Source organism: Delphinus delphis, chromosome 2 (genome assembly GCF_949987515.2).
Source record: "Delphinus delphis chromosome 2, mDelDel1.2, whole genome shotgun sequence".
In the NCBI taxonomy this organism is placed as follows: Eukaryota; Metazoa; Chordata; class Mammalia; order Artiodactyla; family Delphinidae; genus Delphinus; species Delphinus delphis.
The window spans coordinates 88608495-88630171 of NC_082684.1; the positions used below are offsets into that span (position 1 = coordinate 88608495).

The window sequence follows — 21677 nt, forward strand, 5'->3', positions numbered from 1 at the left end:
TTCAGGTACATTCTTAAATAGAGGAGAAAGTCTTTTTATGGGAGATAAACACATTCTGAAGCGTGGAACTTCATCTTTTTAAATAACACCCAGTGCAAATTTCTGCATAAACTTTTTTTCCAAGTTCACTCATTCATCAGAAATCTATTGAGTAACTACTGTTATCCAGGCACTGTTCTTGTGCAGCTGAGATAAAGCAATGAACAAAACCAAATTTTGGAGGGAGAGGAATAAAAGATGGTAAGTACAGTGAGGAAAATGAAGACAAGATGGGGTATGAGACTTGCATGCGGATTGGTCTTGGAGGAAGTACTGGGATTCTGGCAGTGATGGGAATGTGGGGCATGCGAGAGTAGCCCTCCAGATGCCAAGGCTAACAGTGGTGCTCCTGTGAGGCTTGGGGAGGGGAGGATGGAGAGCACCCCACAGAGTCTAGGGCTCCTCTTCACTGTGGCCAATGGTCCCTTGGAGATCAAAGGTACGATCAAACGCAGCATGCCCCTCGGCTCCCCCTTGACTGTTCTTGAAAGTGGGACCACATAGAAAATAGCTTTTCATTAACTTTTAAAAAAAATTGAGATACAATTCACAGAACATAGTATTCATCCATGTAAAGGGCACAGTTCGGTGGTTTTTAGTATATTCACAAAGTTTTACAACCATCTCTACCATCTAATTCCAGAACATTTTTATCACCCCAAAACAACACTGTACCCATTAGCAGTCATTCCCCCATTTCTGACCCCTCTGCCCCCAGCCTAGGGAAACACCAATAAAGTTTATCTCTATAGATTTGCCTATTCTGGGCATTTCAGATAAATGGGATCACACATTATGTGGCCTTGGAGCCTGGCTCTAATTTAGTATAATGTTATCATGATTCGTCCGTGTTGTAACACGTATCAGTATTACGTTCCTCTTTATGGCTAATTTTCCATTGTATGGATACGCCATATTTTGTTTATCCATCAGTTGACAGACATTTGGATTGTTTCTACCATTTGGCTGTTATGAATAATGCTGCTGTGGACAGCCATGTGTAAGTTTTTGTATAGCCATATCTTTTCAATTCTCTTGGGTGTATACCTGGGTTCATTAACTCTTTTAAATAAATATCATAAATCCCTTTTTCTTAATTTCCATCTGAACATAATAGAAATTTAAGAGTAGGGCTAAATTCTAATCACCTTCACGGCAATAAGAATTAACTAGATCTTTCTAGAGACTTGGCGGTTCTGAAGGGATTAAAGCAAGACTACTTCTGCAACTTCTATTTTCCTTATCACCTCAAATTTTCCCAGGTGAAAATCTCCAATTATTGATTTCAAGGAATTACATGTACCAGTTAGGAAGTACAATTTTATTTGCTTAAGCTTCTAAAGGGCAATGTGGTACCATATAGTCAAATAAAAATGAACAACCTTGTGATGCTTGGCCAATTAGGAGAGCAAATTGTAGTGTTTGGGAGGGGACTGTGCCTTTCAACTTTAAAACACAAACCTGATTGAAATACAGTGGCCTTATGGGGTGAACAAGGCAGTGGAAGGTACCATGCAGCAGGATTGGGAGGGAGAAAGGCCAACAGCAATACTGAAACTTAAATTTCAAAAGGTTTATTGATTTTATTTTTGATAGTATTCTTAGCATTTTCCACACGTTTTATTTTGAAATTTTTCAAATATTCAGAGAAGTTGAAAAACTAGCACAAAAAATACTCACACTTTTTATCACTTAATATTTTGCCACATTTGCTGTATCTCTCTGTATATTATGCTCTTTTAAAATGAACTCTGAAAATAAGTTACAGACATCATAAAGCTATTCATGCCTAAGAGAAAGGACATTCTAGCTGTTATACCATTATCATTCCTAAGAAGATTACCATTAATTCAATACTATCACCTAACATATAATCCATTTCCATTTCCTCTGACTGTAACGTCCTTTATAACTGTAGTTTTAAGTCCAGAGTCCAATCCAAGTTTCACTTGTTGCATTTGGTTGTTAGGCTATTGTACTGAGTACTTGACAGATATGTGGTCATGGAAGTGACTCCCAAGGAGCTTGTATAGAACTCTCTCTGCAGAGTTTGATCTGGATAAGATTCTCTTGCAAGTGGACTTTGAAGTTTTAAAATTTGAGACATATTAAAGACATTTTCAAGTAATTTAAATATTTAAGAAGTTGTACAATTGTTAAGCGTTCACTATGTGGTAGGCGGTGTGCTGGCCTCAAGGATCTGACATAGGAAAGGTAGATACATCTGTGAACAAATCCAAGCAATACAGTGACAATAAGGCAAGGATAGAAACAAGCACATGGTACAAAGGAAGGTTCCGAAGAAGATGGGTCCCTGAAAGCCTAGTTTCTTCAAAAACCATTAATTAGGGTAGATAGGGAGGGTGGGAGGGAGACACGAGAGGGAGGGGATATGGGGATATATGTATATGTATAGCTCATTCCCTTTGTTATAAAGCAGAAACTAACACACCATTGTAAAGCAATTATACTCCAATAAAGATGTTAAAGAAACAGCCAATAATTAGAAGTCAGAAAGGCAATTGAAGTAGAGGCGTGTATTTACCTAGCCATAGAGAGCTAAGACAGCATCTCTTCAGAAACTTGGAGCAATTTAGTACATGAAATTTCATATTGGAGTGTAGAGTGGGATAGGTGAAATGCTTAGGGCCTTTTATGCTATTATTCTGCAGGCACAAAGGAATAGGATTTTAAGATGGGGAAGGAGATAATACAGTTTGTGTTTTTTTTTTTAACATTTTAACAACTTCCATTGTTGGTTTCAGTTTGCAATTAAACCAAAGCCCAGAGTCCTTCAGTTTTATGTCCTTGAACCTTAAGCAAACACCTATAATTCTCTCATATAAAAAGAGGATGTGAAGTAAGCTTTCTGAATAAAAAAGTTAAAGTCACACACCATATCACTAAAAACGAGTGAGGTCTGATTAAATACTCATTCATCATCATTTTCAATTTTCTTGGGGAAAGTCTCACACATTTTAGTTGAGACTTTGTCAGAGAATGAAACTACAGGCTCCGAAATCAGACCACTTTGCCACTTTACTACCCATGTTGCTTTGTACCTCAGATTCCTGGTCTATGAAATTGGGTTAATCTGTTACTTGCTTGGGTTAGTTGTGAAGATTTTGTGAGATAATAAAAGTTTCTGACATGGTGTTCAACATGCACTAGTTGTTCAATAAGTATTCCCTTTTTGCTTTTTAAAAAATGATTATCACTGTAAAAGAGAAAGCTCTTTGCACAGTGAACACCCAAGTGTGCTTTGTAATTCCCTTGGCTTTGACTCTGTGCTAGAGCAATGTCTGTTCTTTTCCTCCGCATTGAAAGGAGTATTCAGAAAGTCAGCCCATTATATTAATTGTGTTTAAGGGTATGAATGATCTAGCATATCCCTTCATAAATTTGCTCTGTCATGAAATATATTTGCATCTAACTGGAAAAAAATAAGAGAAAGCTCTTAATGTGTATAAAATTATATTCTTCCATGAGTGAGAACATTGCCTGTTTGAGATTCACACACACCTACTTCTGGTAACTGGTCTACCTTTGGTTCACAGTGCCCCAGTTATAAACCTTTGCCAGAGCATGACCACACCTGAAGATAAACACATCTCACCATTACCCTCACCTACTCAGACACCGAGCTAGAAATAAGAACCCCTGCATATGTGCCCACCTAGATGGCCTCACATCTAGAAAAGACAGAGTAGCAAAAATAATTATTTTTATGTGTATAATATAAAAATTTGTCCTTAGCAACCACTGTCTACATTTTAGTAATCACTATATTCCACAAGTACACTACACATATTCTTACATTCAGAGACGATGGTATGGAGCTTCCCTGGTGGTGCAGTGGTTAAGAATTGGTCTGCCAATACAGGGAACGTGGCTTCGAGCCCTGGCCTGGGAAGATCCCACATGCCGCGGGGCAACTAATAAGCCGGTGCGCCACAACTACTGCAAATAATTAGCCCGTGCACCACAACTGCTGCAGCCCACGAGCCTAGAGCCTGTGCTCCGCGACAAGAGAAGCCACTGCAAGGAGGAGCCCGCACACGGCAACCAAGAGTAGCCCCTCCTCGACGCAACCAAAGAAAACCCATCTGCAGCAATGAAGAACTAATGCAGCCAAAAATAAATAAATAAATAAATTTATTTTAAAAAAATGATGGTATGTGGTTTGAATAAGGAAGGGGGATGAAGTTGAGTATATGTACCTAAGAGAGCAATAGGAATTTTTAAAATTTTATTTATTCATTTTTAGGATTAAAATAGTAACAAAGTTTTCCTGGCATAAAAAAATAGTATCTTCTGTAATTCCAAGGGTTTCTTATTAATTGGTTGTTTCAATGGCTGAACAGTAGTTTCACACATTCATGATAAATTCTGTTTCCCTTCCTAAAATATAGCTTTAGGCTGTTGCAAATTTAGTCCAAGAGATCTTTTTTACCTGAGTGAAAAAGATGAGGAACCTTTGAGATACCTGTTTAGGGTATCAATTTATTTTAAATGTAAACTTGATAGAAGGGAAACGCAAGCTCCACTATTGATTAACAATAATTCTATTTATGGAGCACTAACTACAAGCCTGGCATTAGCTCTTTAGCAAGGATTGCCTCTTTTAATCCTCTCAACAAACCCCAGAGGTAGCTTTTACCACCCTCATTTTACAGAAGGAGAAACTAAGGCTTGGAGAGGTTAAGTGAGAGCAATAGGAATTGAATTAGTTTTTCTGGTAATTATCCCTTATAATATCTTTTCCTCATGCTTAGAAAGTTGCATCAGTAATTATGTAATTTCTCCCTAGAAACCAAGGCTTGGTTTTGGTAGTGTTTTATTTGCTTGTGTGCACACTACTTAGTTTTAAAATGAAAACTAGAATAAAATCAAGGAAAACACTAAATTTGATAACTCTTGATGACATGCTAAAAGCAACTCGGTCATTCACTTGGTATGACTTATGATACATATACAATAAAATATTGCTTATTTGGAGAGTGGGCATACTATGTAAAAAATTAAACTCCCCTTTTTTGTATTTACATCAAGTAATATATGTGATTTTTCCTTTACTTGGTTGTGTGTAATCATGAAGTTGATACTGTTCTCTTGGTGTTTATGTTCTAAAGGTTATGTTGTTCAGGTTATGTTGCCTCGGGCAAGTTAACCTGATTATTTTATTTTATAAAATATTTTATATTTTGCTTATCTGAATTCTCCTTATCAACATTAATGAGAAATGGATTCATATTGCAAGACAAATGTGACCTATTGTTTGCTTGTTATTTTCTAGACAAGTTCATTGAGTCAACCACTGGACACTTCTCAAATTTTGTTTCAGATTATTTTTTGAAGTAGCACCATTTATTTTACTTTTATTTGACTCTTTTTTTTTTTTTTAACTGAATTTATTCCTGGGCCATAGTTTTTGCTTCTTCAGTTTCTTCTGGGATATCTTTTTCTTCTATGCAACCTCCTCTTCTGGTTTAGGAACAATCTGCTCTTTTTCAGTAAGGATCATCTCAATGTGGCAGGGAGAGCACATGTACGGGTTGAAACCACCATGAGCTCTCTAAGTCCTGCGCTGCATCTTGGCAGCTGCGTTCACCTGGATGTGTTCAATGACCAGAGGATCTACACCTAAGCCCTTCAGTTCAGCATTACTCTCTGCATTTTTGAGCATGTGCAGTAGAAATTCAGCACTCTTTTGGGGCCATTGACCCTGCATCCAGCCCCACTGTTTGTCCTGGGCACACCTACAAACCCTACCATTGTAACGACAGAACGGCACACGTTACTTCTGTAAAGTGATATCCTTCAGATACTTGGTGGATTTTTGGATCTGCATACCCTTAATGGCACAAAGATTTGAACCTCTTGATTTGCATGATTTTTGTGGGTTTTCTGGGTCAAGAGACTAGCGAACCATTTTCAGAGGCCACCTTGGGCTGCTTACTGGGAAACTGCACCATTTATTATACTTTTTAAATTATTTTTTAAATTGAGGTATAGTTTAGACAGAATAAAATGAACAGGTCTTAATGGTTCAGTTAGAGGAGTTTTGAAAATTATATGCACCCATGAAAGCATCATGCAAAACATGCTATTGAACATTCTTATCACCCGAGAAAGTTCTTGTGGCACAATTTACTTTTTAAATTAAACCCCACTAAATTGTACGCTTTAAAAGGGTGAATTTTATGGTATGTGAATTACATCATCAAAAAAAATCTGCTCCACATTTACTTGCTATCTCGCCTCAAGAACTAACAGAGGTTTCCACCATATGTAGTAATCCGTCCCAGTCCCCCCCATATATTACATTTTATTTGCTTTCTTTTTCGAAAACAGGGAATTGGAGGTTACTGAAGATTGTAAGAAGCACATCAACAAGACCAGCTGGGCCAGAGCTTGTAGTTTAGGCGGTCCCTGTAGTGACAACAAATAGGCTTCCCTGGGCTCTGGTGTGGAAAGACCCGGAAGCAGCGTTCAGACACTGGGTTTACCTTGTGTCTCAATGTTGTAAATATCACCACCCACAGAGTAAGGGCCCAGGCAGAGTACAAGAGTTACTGTAGCAGAACAAAGACGTGGAGAATGGACTTGAGGACACGGGGAGGGGTAAGGGTAAATTGGGACGATGTCAGAGAATGGCATGGACATATATACACTACCAAATGTAAAATAGATAGCTATTGGGAAGCAGCTGCATGGCACGGGGAGATCAGCTCGGTGCTTTGTGACCACCTAGAGGGGTGGGATAAGGAAAGTGGGAGGGAGACGCAAGAGGGAGGGGATATGGGGATATATGTATATGTATAGCTGATTCACTTTGTTGTATAGCAGAAACTGGCACACCACTGTAAAGCAATTATACTCCAATAAGGATGTTAAAAAAAAAAAAAAAAAAAAGACTATCCCGGCAATAAATCCTCTCCAGGGCAAGGCTGTAACCAAGCTAAGCAAGAGAAGTTACAGTTGACTTCACAACTGGATTAGTATATGTTTCCCCAACTTTTCTATCATCGTGTGTGTCAGAGCTTGCCCAAGAGCAGGGAACCCTCTGTGTCGCCAAACCAAATGCTCCCAAACCGCACTAGGAATCTGGCTCATTCTTTCAGTCAAAACGGCTGTTCTCAAACTTTAGCTGCGCATCAGACGCTCCTGAAAGGCACGTTAAGATGTGGATTGCTGGGCCCCAAACGCAAAGATTCTGCTTTAGTAGTTCTGGGGTGGGATCTAAGTATTTGGGTTTCTAAGGAGTTTCCAGGTGAATCTGATGCTCTGGTCTGGGGACCACACTTCGAGAAGTACTGTGCTGAAACTGCTCCTATAACATTTGGTAATTAGTGGGGAATTTCACCCAGTCGTTAATACCCTAGACCAGCCTTGAGATGTCAGTTGAACTCTTGCTATCAGGAGAGCAGGGTCAGGCCAGGCATGGAACACTAAAAGGGTGGGAGTGCCTCTCCTGGCCAGGCTGCCCCGGCTGCCTGTTCAGTCACATTGATCCCAGCACCCTAAACTGAGGAGTGGTGGGTCTAGCAGGTATCAGTGGGAGTAGATGCGGATGCCTTTGTGAACATCTTCATTTCTCTGCAGAGATGACACTACTGACCACCCATGTCAGGACAGATGGCAGTGGTTCTGCCAGTAACAATCAAATCTGACATTAATTCAGCTTCATGGTGGGCACAGTGGGCAGGGAGCAAGCAGACAGGTCAGCACCTGACTCTAGGCTCTGCAAGTCAAGAGCTGGGTGGGTTTCCTAACTTCTCAAAACCTTGCTTGGCAAAGGGGGATTCATCTCAGGGGTAAACCAGTGAGGTAGGTTAATATTTAGAAACGTCTTCACTGAGATATCTCATCCCTGCACTGTTTCCTCATCGCTCTTCTTCCCTCCAGTGTTAAGCCCGAGTAACTTTTGCTTCAGGGTGAGGACTGATGCAAGAACAGTCCTCCTCCAAGTGCAGCTGGGTGGGCTGGCAGAATCCGCATCGCCTGGGTCTGCACCCCAGACCTGCTGAATCTGAATCTCTGGAGGGGAGGCCCAGGATTCTGAGTTTCAATACACAGAATTTTCAGGTTATTGCATGGCTAAAGTTTGAGAAGCTCTGGTCTAGAGCAAATAAATATTAATGTAGAGGCTTCAAAATCCATAGCTGAGACCACAGCCCTCCCAAAAGCCAGTATGCGTATATGTGGTGCAAGTTGGGAGAGAAAGGGTTTTGTATGGAAGACAAAGCTCGGGAAACTGAGCCCAGAGGTTATGTTCTAAGCCACGGTATCTGGAAGATTTTATGATGGCATCGTAGCCCTCTTTACATCCAAAAGGAAGACCAGTTTGATCAGCAGCAAGGAGAGAGGATGAGAAAGGGCTGAGATTAGATCTTAAAGGATCTACAGGGTTTTCAGTCTTCTTCTGAGTGGCCTCACGAGACCCCAGCTCGAAAAGGCTTATTATGTCGGTCAGACTCTCTCAGAAGCTTAAAGTGAGAGACGAGGGTGACAGCCAGCAGAGAAGTCAGGGCCGTCATAGGGCCACTTACACCCCAAGTTACTGAGGGAGTAGAGATGGAAAGAAGCTAGTCAGGAGAGAGAAAGGGGACCTGAGCAGAAAGCCAGGAAGAAGCTGAGGTGTGGGTGACAGCTTGTGTCCAGAGCCAGTAGGATTACTGTTATGATCTCAGAGCCCTGGGAAGGGGTGAGGACAGTTCAAGAGGCAAAGCATCAGAGGGCACAGTCATCGTCCATCTCCTGATAGTGGGCAGACAGTTTGGTCTGTGCCTCATCCGACTGGTCTGAGGGTCCCTCCTTCAGGCCTGCCCTTGACCGTGCCCCGAGCAGACCCTGGAGAAGGTTCATTTGGGGTGGTCCCCTGTGGACCTCTGGCTACAGAGGAGCTGGCACTAAGGAGGGGAAGGGGCTGGGAGGTGTCTGGGCTGCACTGCCCTGCAGTGTTGGGCAATCTGGGTGTGTCCCGAGGTTCCTGGAAAGTTGGCTCATTACCTTCACCAAAAACAACCTGAGACACCCATGGTGAGGTCAGCTTCAGTTTAAGCTGCTTCACACACACGCACACAAAAAAATTCTTTTTCCCCTTGACCGGAAAACTCACACTTAAAAACTTGAGCGTGTTGTTGGGTGAGGCCTATGCAGCCAGGAGATGTGGGTTTCCTCTTGCTCTGAAGGACCTTGGGGAAATGACCCGCGAGCAGTCAGTACATGCTGGCACCTTGTTAAGCAAACCCTGGAATGTGGTCCATAATGTATGGGTGGGTGGCTGGGTGGATTGATGCGCAAACCTCTTCCTCAAAGGAGCCTTCCAGCACCCCCGGACAGGCCCTCTTGCCTGCACTTCCATAGTCCTGTGACCCTCTCCTTTAATAACTTTTTCACGGTGTCATTCTATGCGCACTTGGAAAATTAATTTCTTCCCACACAAATCTGGAGCGCCATCCGGATTTTTCACTCCTCATTGGATCACTAACTGCTGGTGTGTGCCTGGCGTGCAGTAGGCACTCATCATATCTATTTGTTGGTAAAAGTATGCCGGAGTTCAGTAACGGCATGAGTCTTTGTGAAAGGATTCATCACTGGGTTGAATCATCCAGAAAACATTTAAGGAGCATCCGTCCCATGCCATGTACTATGCTAGGTGATACGGGGAGAGGGCTTATACAAAGGTAAAGAAAACAGGGGCTCTGCCCTTAAAAATAAGCACAGGCTGGGGGTAAGGCCCACCCTCCACCGTGGCTGTTCTGGTGTCTTACCCTGTTGTTCTCCTTGAGGAGGAAGCTCTTTCCCACCTGGTCACGGTGGGGGGTTAGTCACAGAGCATATCCTAGCCCCCCAAATTAGAGGAACAGATGTGGCCATCCTAAGTGAGGGCCTTGCATGGTCAGACAGTCCATGAATCATCTAGATCTAGGATTAGAGAGGCAGGAAGTTGGGCACTGGGACAGACTTCAGAGATGGCCCACAAGTCTGCTCACCCTGGACCCCCAGACACAAACCAGTGCTTTGCACGTAGCCATACTCAATCAATATTTGTTAAATAAAGGAGCTGGAAGGGGATCCTTGGGCAATGTTAAGACTCGTTTCCTAATTTAGCTCTGGAGTAAATCCAGAGTCCATATACTGATTTTGTTTAGCAATTTATGGCTTTTTTGAGTGTCTACTTATGTGCAGGACTCTATGAATTTGAAGATAAAGACATAATTGCTGTCATTGAGGAGTTGAGAGTCCGGTGGGGACACAGATTCATGACCTTGTATTTTCTTTATTATCTATAAAGTTAGCACAGAAGCACTCCAGGCATGAGGAGGAGGGAGGGTGGGGAGGAGGGAGGGGGAGGTGGGAGGGGGAGGAGGGGAGGAGGGAGGGGGAGGAGGGGAGGAGGGGGGGGAGGAGGGGAGGAGGGGGGGGAGGAGGAAAGCAACCACACAGAGGATGGGAGATGTCCTCTGAGGTGGAGAAGCAGGGTAGGGTGTTCAAGGCAAAGGGAACAGCACCTGTAAAGCCAAAGAGGGCTGGAGGGTGTGGTGCAATCTGAGGATGGTGTGACAACGCAGGAAGGAGCGTGGGGTCCACGGTGGTGGGAGATGAGGCTGGACAGGCAGGTTGTAGCCCGACTGGGAAGGGCTTCAGGGCCGGGCTAAGAGGTTGGAGCTTTATCCTGTCAGGCGGGTAGGGACCCATCATATTTGTGAGCCAGGAAGGCAAACAGGGCACACCTGTGCTTGGTTTCCTTCCTTAAGGCAGTAAGGCAGCCACTCCCTGTCCAGGTGAGTCCTGCCTCAGAGTCACTGTCACTCAGAGTCACTCAGCCCCTGCTCTAGGTCCCTACCTGGGAGAGCCTGTCAGGTTGGGTCCAGCTTTGCCCCACTTCCGGGTCAGAGGGGCAGATGAACAGGTGGGTGTGGAGGAAGGTGCGGGGCGGGGGCGGGGGCTGGCCATGAGGCTTGTGAGTTTCATTCACTGGAGGCATAACTTTCGGGTTCAAACCAGCTGGAGAAGCTGGGGCAGCCTACCCCAGACAGGTGGGCAGCAGGGCTTAGCGAAGGGGCCCCAGGCTGAGTGAGGGCCAGGAGACTGCCTTTCTTATTTGTTTGTTTGAAAGCACGCTTGCCCTTACCGGCTGTGGTACCTTGGTCACTAATTCCCTCTCAGGAGCTCAGCTTCCTCAGCTGTTAAGTGAAGGGGGCCGACCAGGTGATCTTCCAGCTCCGTGATTCCGAGGGAGGAGGAAGCTGCGGGAGCAGCGTGGGACTCTGAGCATAAGCTGCTGGAGATGGGCGACTCCCAGGCAGAACAAAGCCTCTTCTAGAGGGACAGGCGGGTTTTGCAAGCGGGTGAGTGACAGGGCTCGCTTCCCTACCCTACCTCGGCTGCTCCTGGACCCGCTGCCACCACGGGACTTAGGCGGTGGGAGTGGAGTTCCTCCCCAAGACGCAGCAGAGGGGAGTCCAGCCGGCTCGGCCAGGCTGCTCCGGGGTGCAAGAACGCTAGGTTGCAAGAGGGTCCAGCTGCTCCAGCCCCCTTGGGGTTCCCCTCCTTTCCCGGTGCTCCTCTCTCCCCGGGGCAATGAGTAGCCCACAGGAGCTAAGCCCAGGGGCAGACACCGGGCTCCGGGGCAGGATGGTGGGTGACAGCAGGAAGTTAGCAGGGGCTTCGGGGCCAAGAGCCCGCGGGAAAGATGGGGACGCCCCCTGCCCCCACCCCGGAAAAGCCAGCTTGACCAAGGGCGCCCCTCGCCCTACAGCCGCCCTCACCACGCCGCCCCGCCTCCTCCGCAGCCCACCCCTCTCACTCTCACAGTCGCCTGAAAGCTCTCATCTTCACAAGCGTCCTTGTTTTAAAAGACATTTCTGTTTCCTTTATTTGCACTCAGCTCCAGCCTTCATAAATATGCGAATTCGATGGAAATAATTTTTTTTTTTTTTTGCGGTATGCGGACCTCTCACTGTTGTGGCCTCTCCCGTTGTGGAGCACAGGCTCCGGACGCGCAGGCTCAGCGGCCATGGCTCACGGGCCCAGCCGCTCCGCGGCATATGGGATCTTCCCGGACCGGGGCACGAACCCGTGTCCCCTGCATCGGCAGGCGGACTCTCAACCACTGCGCCACCAGGGAAGCCGGATGTAAATAATTTTATAATGAAAAAAATTTTTTAATGCATTCACACGTGGATCAAGAGGGACCTAGTTGTCATTCGCAGGAGCCCTGTGCTGGGCCTGGGGGACACAGGCCTGTACTCAGCGTCCTCACAGGGATGAGACCCGCCACGGAACCACAAGGGGGTTCAGGGAAGACTCCCAAGAGGAGGGAACCTTGACCCGAGACCTGGGGGGTTACAGAGATCTGGCCAATTGAAGGAGAGAGGGCATCTCAGGAGAGGGAATGGCATAGGCAAGGCCGGCAGGCAGGCCCCGCGAGGAGTCGTGGTCAAAGCAGGGAGCTGAGGAGGAAATGTTCCTTTTCCTGCCCTCATCACAATTGTAATCAATTATTTGTATAAGTATCCGCTTGAGATCTGTATCTGCTGCGAGGTTACAAGCTCCAGGAGAGGAAATGCTGTACATTATATTTTCTCAGGATTCTGGTGCCCAGCACAATGCCTGACACACAGTAAGTGTTCAACTAAATTGGCGTTCAGTGAACGAGTAAATGAGAATTCTCATGTTAATGTGGGTTGTGTCCGTAAGGGCTGAGAAGCCAAGCTAACCAGAGTTTGGGTGTCATCCTAAGGGCAATAGGGATCCACTGAAAGTTTTACATAAGGGCATGACGTGGTCGGCTTTGGGTCCCAGGAATCCCTTTTTGGCTTTGGTCTGGAGAATGGCTGGAGACAGAGTCCAGGTGGCAGAGACATTGTCCTTACCTCGGGGCATTGTTATGATTTTATTACTTCTTTATGTGACTCTCCCCTAAGCAAGCCGTGAGGCCTGGAGGGCCGGGGCCGGGGCCGGGGCCGGGGCCGGGTCCTGGTCCTGGTCCTGGTCCTGTTCACCTCTGCATCCCCGTACCCAGTACACTGGCCAGCACGGCATGTGGTAACTGCTCAGTGGGTGTTTAATGGCTGAAATTCTGACTGGAAGTTGCTTATGCAACTTTAAGGGTAGGTGATGTTGTTTAATACATGCAATGTCATAGGCAACTTTCAAAACATGAGGAACATGAAAGAAAAAGTCATTTAAGTTTGGGAAGCAGTGGTCAGAGGTCTGGGAGGCAGGGTGGGGGAGGAGGAGGGGTGTAGGGTGATGGAGAGGCTCCTCTGAGCTGTGACAGTTGTTGGACCTATGAGGCCTTCTAGGTTTGGCATCTGCCTGAGATGGGAGCCCGTGGAGAGCAGCAGGTTTGGAGGACTAGGTGAAAAGTTGGGTGCCTGTGGGACATCCAGCTCCAGATTGGGGTGTCTCCAGCAATAGAAGATTCTGGAAGCCTTAGGGCTGAATGTATGGCAGGATATGGGGAGGAGGGCTGGGATGCCCTGGAGAGAAGAACTTTTAAGTAGGGGGCTGAGGACTGAGGGAGTCAGGGGGGATGGAGAAGCACTAGGGGCTCCTACGTCAGGACTGTGAGCCTGTGACTTCTCTGTTCCCTCCAGCCTTGTTCTTACCATCCCATTATAACAGCCCGGGACAGGCATCAGCACTGCAGAGCCTTCGGTGAAACCCAGCTCCACGGGGCTCAACTTCTGTGTGTTCTGGGCTCACCTCCCTGTTTTTTTTTTTTGTTTGTTTGTTTGTTTTTTGCGGTACGCGGGCCTCTCACTGCTGTGGCCTCTCCCGTTGCGGAGCACAGGCTCCAGACGCGCAGGCTCAGCGGCCATGGCTTACGGGCCCAGCCGCTCCGCGGCATGTGGGACCTTCCCGGACCGGGGCACGAACCCATGTGCCCTGCATCGGCAGGCGGACTCTCAACCACTGCGCCACCAGGGAAGCCCCTCCCCTCCCTTTTGTGGTCACAAGAATGCCACATTCTGTGTTTCCCCTTTGTCTTCACAAGGCCCACCTCCTGGACATTACACTTTCCTCCACTCAGTGGCTTATCTCATTTCTGCTTGTCACCCTCCTCATGCTCTTGGCTTTCCTCCCCTGAGTTCCTCCAGATAGTCCTGCCCACCCCCCAGTGAGCCAGGCTCTCCACTGCTGTGTCCTGGGGGAACCAAGGCCGTTTTCCAGTTTCTATCCGCTTCCTCCCCTTCCCTCCTCCCTCATCTGCCTGAGAAATGGTCCTGCACTGGCAGCAGTGGGTGGAAAACCCAGGGCCAGCTCCCCTCCCAGCCACTGTACATCCAGGTCCCCCAGCTGCAGCAGGGCTCTGGCCAACGTATTACAGGCACTGGGGGCGGAAAGCCCTGATAGGTCACATTTCCTGATTTCCGCAGTGTAAATATTCCCACCGTGACCGATTTCAAGCTACCAACAGGATGTCACTGAATACAGAATTGGGAAGAGATGGGCAGTAGTAGTACACTGTCACATAATATTTCCAGCAAGCAAACACAATAGGCATAGATAGCCTCAAAAGCAAATATAATTACAAAATGCAGTAAAATAGGAAGTTTTGAGTATTTGCTGCTTCTTAAAAATATAACTTATTCTCTTGTAAGATTTTGTAATTTAATTGTTAAAATAATGGCTGTTTTAACAACTGCTTTGCAAAATTCCTGAAAACTTAACAATTGGCTCTTGCAAGCAGTACAAACCAGCTCCAGCAAACCACTAAGTGCCACCTGGGCCAGGAGAAAAGCGGGGGATTCCAAGCCCCAAACTTCAGTGCACTCTCGCCTGGCATCCTCTCCCTGCCCAGGCCATGTGGGTGTCAGTGTGGGTGGCATGTGACAGGTACCAAGCCTCTGAATTCCCAGTTAAAGTCAGACCCAGGAGGAGCAGAGCTGGGCCCTGGGCACCTCTCCCACCCACAGATGTGTGCTTTCTGTGCCCGCCCAGGCCCCAGCCTCTGGACACCCACCCTGGCAGCCCCCAGAGCCAGGAAGTTCGAGTGGCACAATTTCCTTCACCCTGAAAAGTGTGAAATCCTGTGAGGTTTGGAACTTCCATATTTCTCAGAAAGCAAGCTTGCCCAATCACCGGCAATGAAGAAAACGAAAGAAGACAAAGCCTCTCTTTCTGAGCCTCTCTTTATATCCATGGGCTGCAAGGCAGGTCATGCTGGGTCTGAACAGATGTGGGACAGAGAGAGCTTCGGGGGTGCAACTCAACCTTCGGGCATTTCTGAACAGTGAGAATGAAAACCACCAGAGACATGTTCTAAATGGGCCAGTCTTTGTCCCCCTTTGTGGGGACATCAGACGTGGTGACCCACTGTGGTGGAAACCTTGTGTTGGCTACTGCAGGAAGTAAGCTGAATCTCTGGTTTGATGTTCCTGTGTTCTTGCCAATCACCATTGTGAAAATTGGAGAAAAGGGGTCACCTTCTCACCACACCCCAAATATGCCTCGGTCCTCGGTTTATGTCTTCCCGTAACTAAAGGTGCCTTCCCCTTGCTCATAATCACAGCCCACCACAAGCCAACCCATCGCACCCGCCCCCTCCAGCTCTTGGAGTTGCACCTCTATTTGTAGCGTTTCCACATTCTCCCTTGGGGTCTTCCTTTGAGTGTAGGTTTATGTGCTCTGATTTCTAAGCTCAGGAAAGCCAGGACCTTGTCATTCACTCACTCGTTCATTACTTCATTCAGTGGGGAGCGGGCATAGGGAGGAGGGAGGAGGACGGAAAGTCTGTCCACCTCTGAGTGGGGCGCAGCTCAGGGAAGCCTGCACCCTGAGTGGAGGCGGAAGGAGGGGCAGAGGTAGGCAGGAACTGAGACCAAACCCCTGTTCCCCTCTCAGACCTTGTGCTAGTGGGTACCTGCCTTTTGTAAACAGTAAAACAGTGTCTAAATGCTAGGCGTGACAGTTATTCGCTTTCTTCCGCCTGCAGGTTGCTCTCAGAAGGTGTTTCCATGGATTCCACTTGGTGCCCCACCCATCACCGGACAGCCTCGCCAGTCTTTCCTGCCTTGTGGTAAAGACCTTTTTATTCCTTTATTCAGAACAAAAAACATTAATGTGTTGTTCCCACCAAAAGACCCAGTTCCAGCTGTATTCCATCTAGCTGTACGATGGTTTAAAGTTTGATTTCTCATTCTTTAATACTTGCTAAATTTTGGGAAATTTATTTGAAAGTCAGGCATAGCCGGTGGAAGGCTCAGGAGCAAGGCTAGGGCGCCATCTACTGGTAACTTCTAAGTATGACAAAATGGAACTTACATTGAGCCTCTTGCACAGGTGAAAATGAGTTATTTTTTTATTTTATTTTTTAAATTGAAGTATAGTTGATTTACAATGTTGTGTTGGAAATGAGTTGATTTAAAGGTTTAAAACAGAAAAGGTGTGTGCAACCACACATGCAAATAACAGTTTGTGCCAGAATATGTAAATAACTCTTACAAGTTAATATAAAAAAACCTCAATAGAAAAATGAGCATAAGACTTAAAGGGGTAATTTATAAAAGAGGATATCCAGTGCACGGTGAATTTATGAAAGATGGTCGACTTTTCATTCTTGGAGACTCTTGGAAGAGGAAGAGAGGTGAAGGAGGGCCTAGATATAGGGGAAGCCTGAATACTTAGACCAAAAAAACCCCAACTTCCCAGATAATTCAGATTTCAACCACGAGGGGGCGTACTTTCACTTTAATTTGCATCAGGGAAATGCAAATTGAAACCACCACGAGGTATCATCACCATTTACCCTCCAGAATGGCGAAAATTAAAAGACTAACAACGCCAAGCTGACAAAAATGTGGGGCAATGGGTATTCTCATACACTGCTATGGGGAGTGCAAACCGATACAATTTTGAAAAATTGTTCTGCATTATCTAAAAAAGTTGAACAATGGCTTACTCTGTAACCTAGCAACCTGACTCCTTGGTATACACCGCAAAAAATGTGTGCCCATGTACACCAAGAGGCATACAGGATTGTTAACAGCATAACTGGTAATAGCCAAGAACTGGAAACAGTGCAAATGTCCATGAAAATAGGCTGGATAAATAAATCGTAGTATATTAATGCAGTGGAATAACTAACAGCAAAACAAACAAAAGCAAATAAAAAACGGCAGCTACACACAGTAACAACATAAATGAATTTTACAAACATTATGTTGAGTAAAAGAAGTTAGAGATAAAACAATGCCTACTATGTGATAATGATTATATAAAAGTCAAATAGGCAAATCATTTTATAGTGTTAGGTGTCAGGATGATGGTGTGTGGAGGATGCAGGCAGAAGCTGCCTGCACCAATTGACCTGGTGGTTATATGGGTGTGTTCACACTGTGATCATTTATCTTTGATTTGAGCACTTAAAAAATACACTTGACACTTCGGTTATAAAAATAAAAAATAAAAAAGTGAAAGGTGGAAGGGTAGAGTGGGATTCCTAACCAGGAGAATATAGGCAAGAGTAGGGAAGGAAGGTATAAGAAACTCAGGAAAGGGGAAAAGCAGGTGCTGACTACAAAAAATCTCCAGGTAATTCAGATTCTTCCCACTGGGGGTCTGCCTCTCTGTCTTCCCCCCTGAGAATTCTTGCCCTATGCAAACATTTTGTTTGGGCTTTTTTTTTTCCTCTTGAATTATTTCCAGAGGGAAAATTTCCACGAGTAGAATAATTTGGTCAAAGGGTACAGCTATTTTAATGTTTTATAAACTTTGCCAGATTGTCCTCCAGAAAGACAGTACCAACCCATAGCAACTCAAGAATGCTTCAAAGTGTGTGTTTTCTAAAACAGGGTTTTAAGAGCTTATTGATTTAACATTTGCAAAATGGTATGGGGGCTTCCCTGGTGGCACAGTGATTAAGAATCCGCCTGCCAATGCAGGGGACACGGGCTTCAAGCCCTGGTCCAGGAAGGTCCCACATGCCGCAGAGCAACTAAGCCCATGCACCACAACTACTGAGCCTGCGCTCTAGAGCCCGTGAGCCACAACTACTGAAGCCCTTGTGCCACAACTACTGAAGCCCACGTGCCACAACTACTGAAGCCCGTGGTCCTAGAGCCTGTGCTCCGAAACAAAGAGAAGCCTCCACGACGAGAAGCCCCTGCCCGTAACCAAGAGTAGCCCCCACCTGCCACAACTAGAGAAAGCCCGCGCTTAGCAATGAAGACCCAACACAGCCAAAGATAAATAAATAAATAAATAAAATTTTTTAAAAAATGGTACGGAAGTGGACTAATTTACATTTCCTTAATTATTAGCGAAACTAAGCATTTTCCTTTAAAATGCTGACAATAATTCCCTCTTATACACACTGCCTGGTCAGTGTGTTCTCTGCCTATTTAGGAGTTTGTATTCTTTATGGGTCTGTATTTAATCTTTTTTATGTTTTATTAGCAAATTTTTATCTGTCATAGTTGTCACAATTTCTCCAATTCTAATGGTTACTCTTAAACAAAAGAAAATGATAAAAATTTACTTGAATTCTTCTGTGGTTACACCTGTACATTTTTTCCTCAATTTTTTTTTTATTACCTCAATAGTAAGTAATAAATACGTCACCAGTGGAAGGGCGATTTCCTCGGTTCTTGCCCTCTCAAGGGAAAGAATTCAGTTGAGAGACATAGAGGAGCTTTAAGGAGTTTTAAGAGTTTTATTCAGCAAAAGTGAAAGTATACTCTTGAGAAAGGATGAGAGCGTGCTGTCTGGAAACCAGAAGCAGCACTGCAATGGGGTAGGGTTGGGTTTTTTAGATTGGTGGTCCCTCCCCGTGTCCTGCATCATTTGACTGACAAGTTGATTGACAGCTTTAGGTTATATAACTTTTCTCCCGGTGTGCAGGTGCTTACCCATAAGCACCCACTCGAAACCCATGGTGGGTGGAGGGGCAAAAACCGAAATGCTAATTTATTACAAATACGGCATAATGAACCCCTGGTTACCTTGAGCCACCTTTTAGGTCTTGGTGCGCCTGCACCAACCTGTACTGGCAGTTTGTATCTTGTTTGGTCCTGATATAACTGGAAACCTAGCAGTGGTCCTTGGCGACAAGAGGGAGGATCTCTGGGTGTGTTCTGATACCAGTGTCCACGTGGGGGAGGGAAAGATGACCCTTTCCAGGATGGGGTGTGGACCTGCTCATGTCTGACTAACTACCTAACATATATATATATATTCTTCCTAAATTAACATAAATTTCTTCTAAGCAGTGTTTCCCATGCCAGTTTCCTCTCTTTTTTTTTTTTTCTTCGCGGTACACGGGCCTCTCACTGTTGTGGCCTCTCCCATTGCGGAGCACAGGCTCCGGACGCGCAGGCTCAGCAGCCATGGCTCACGGGCCCAGCCGCTCCGTGGCATGTGGGATCTTCCCGGACCGGGGCACGAACCCGTGTCCCCTGCATTGGCAGGTGGACTCTCAACCACTGCGCCACCAGGGAAGCCCGCCAGCTTCCTCTTATCTCTTTGGGTGTTAATGCATTTTCTCAAGGGGTTCTATAGTCAAATAATATTGGAAAATAATGAATTAGACAAAAACTAAACAGCTCCGTTATTATAGTACTTATCAGATCATAAATATGGTACTTTATTCATTGAGCAAAATATTTGTTGAGTACCTATTATGAGGTACTCTAGTGGCTGGGAATACAGCAGTGAACAACGAGACAAATGTATGTTGTGTATTTCCAGGAGAAGGACACAGTAGACAGATTTTCTCCAATGCATTTGAGCAACACTCTTTCTTACATCACCTATTAATCTTTTACATGATTCCACGGACTGTCCTGATCTAGCATTTTTGTGGCATGAAATGAAAGACATGAATCAACTTTCATTTTTCCTAAGAGATTCATCCACATTACTTAGCAGAATTTGTTAAATGTGGTTCTTCTTTGTGTGGTTTTACTGTCCACTCACTGATTATAAATTTCCCATAATTTGGGGATTGTGGCATAATTATTTTGTTTCATTGGTTCATATTTCTGAACTGTGTATTTATGGTGAAGGAAATAACTGTATCCCAAAAAGGAGAAGAACTGTCACTTTTCCCACCTTTAATTGTTGCTAAGATGAAGTGGTGCCCTTGAGCCTCAGTTTCCCCAGGCATCTGCCAGCAAGAGCCTGGCATCTCTCAGCAGAAGCATGAGAGAAGAGGGTTATAAAGTCCCTGGAGCCTCCCCAGCCCATCTGGCCACCAGGATGGAGGAGTATTTGGGGGTTGGAGGGGGTGAGGAGTGGAGGAGAAATTGATAGTTATTGAGTGCTTACTATGTGCCAGTCACATTGCATTTAAGGAATATTTAAGGAGGAGGTGAGGAAGCCAGAGGAAGCATCAGAGAGGTGAAAGGAAAAAGAAAGGGAATAAAGTTTTGGACAGAGAAGTTAATTATAGGGACTGTCCTGGCATGGACAAAAATTTTAAAAAAGAGGTTAATCATAAACTCAGCCAGGGAGCTCAGTTACTTTGTTTCACACCCTGCCCAGGGGCTAAGGATGGTGCAGCATGACGCTGGTGTGCATGTGAGGCCACAGGGGCAGTCCAGGATTTTTGGAGCAAAGTTATGCTTTGGTGGAGAGTTGTGCAGATGCCTTCTGAGGCCCTTGAAAATCTGGTTTTTCTTATTCTAGAGCAGCACTGTGCAATAGCCTTTCTACCATGATGGAAAAGTTCTGTATCTTTGCTGTCCAATATGATAGCCAGCAGCCACATGAAGCTACTGAGTGCTTGCAATGTGGTCAGAATGACTTAGGAACTGAATTTGAAATTTCACTGAATTTTTTTACTCTTGCTTTTTTTTGTTTTTTAAATTTTATTTATTTTTTTATACAGCAGGTTCTTATTAGTCATCAATTTTATACACACCAGTGCATAAATCGCCCAATTCATCACCACCACCACCACCCGCCCCCTGCCACTTTCCCCACTTGGTGTCCATACGTTTGTTCTCTACATCTGTGTCTCAATTTCTGTCCTGCAAACTGGTTCATCTGTACCATTTTTCTAGGTTCCACATATATGCGTTAATATACGATATTTGTTTTTCTCTTTCTGACGTCCTTCACTCTGTATGACTGTCTCTAGATCCATCCACGTCTCCACAAATGACCCAGTTTCGTTCCTTTTTATGGTTGAGTAATATTCCATTGTATGTATGTACCACATCTTCTTTATCCATTCGTCTGTTGATGGGCATTTAGGTTGCTTCCATGACCTGGCTATTGTAAATAGTGCTGCAATGAACATTGGGGTGCATGTGTCTTTCTGAATTATGGTTTTCTCTGGGTATATGGCCAGTAGTGGGATTGCTGGGTCATATGGTAGTTTTTTAAGGAACCTCCATACTGTTCTCCATAGTGGCTGTATCAATTTACATTCCCACCAACAGTGCAAGAGGGTTCCCTTTTCTCCACACCCTCTCCATCATTTGTTGTTTGTAGATTTTCTGACGATGCCCATTCTAACTGGTGTGAGGGGACACCTCATTGTAGTTTTGATTTGCATTTCTCTAATAATTAGTGATGTTGAGCAGCTTTTCATGTGCTTCTTGGCCATCTGTACGTCTTCTTTGGAGAAATGTCTATTTAGGTCCTGTGCCCATTTTTGGATTGGGTTTTTTTTTTTT

At 45.1% G+C, this 21677-nt stretch overlaps 1 non-coding gene across 1 annotated transcript; it reads left to right on the forward strand.

Annotated features, from left to right (window-relative positions):
- Positions 1–3275: 3275 nt before the first annotated feature.
- On the forward strand, positions 3276–3391 carry LOC132421453 (small nucleolar RNA SNORA22). The gene has a single exon (XR_009518700.1). It is a non-coding gene; the product is annotated as a small nucleolar RNA SNORA22 (small nucleolar RNA).
- The last annotated feature ends 18286 nt before the right edge of the window (positions 3392–21677 follow it).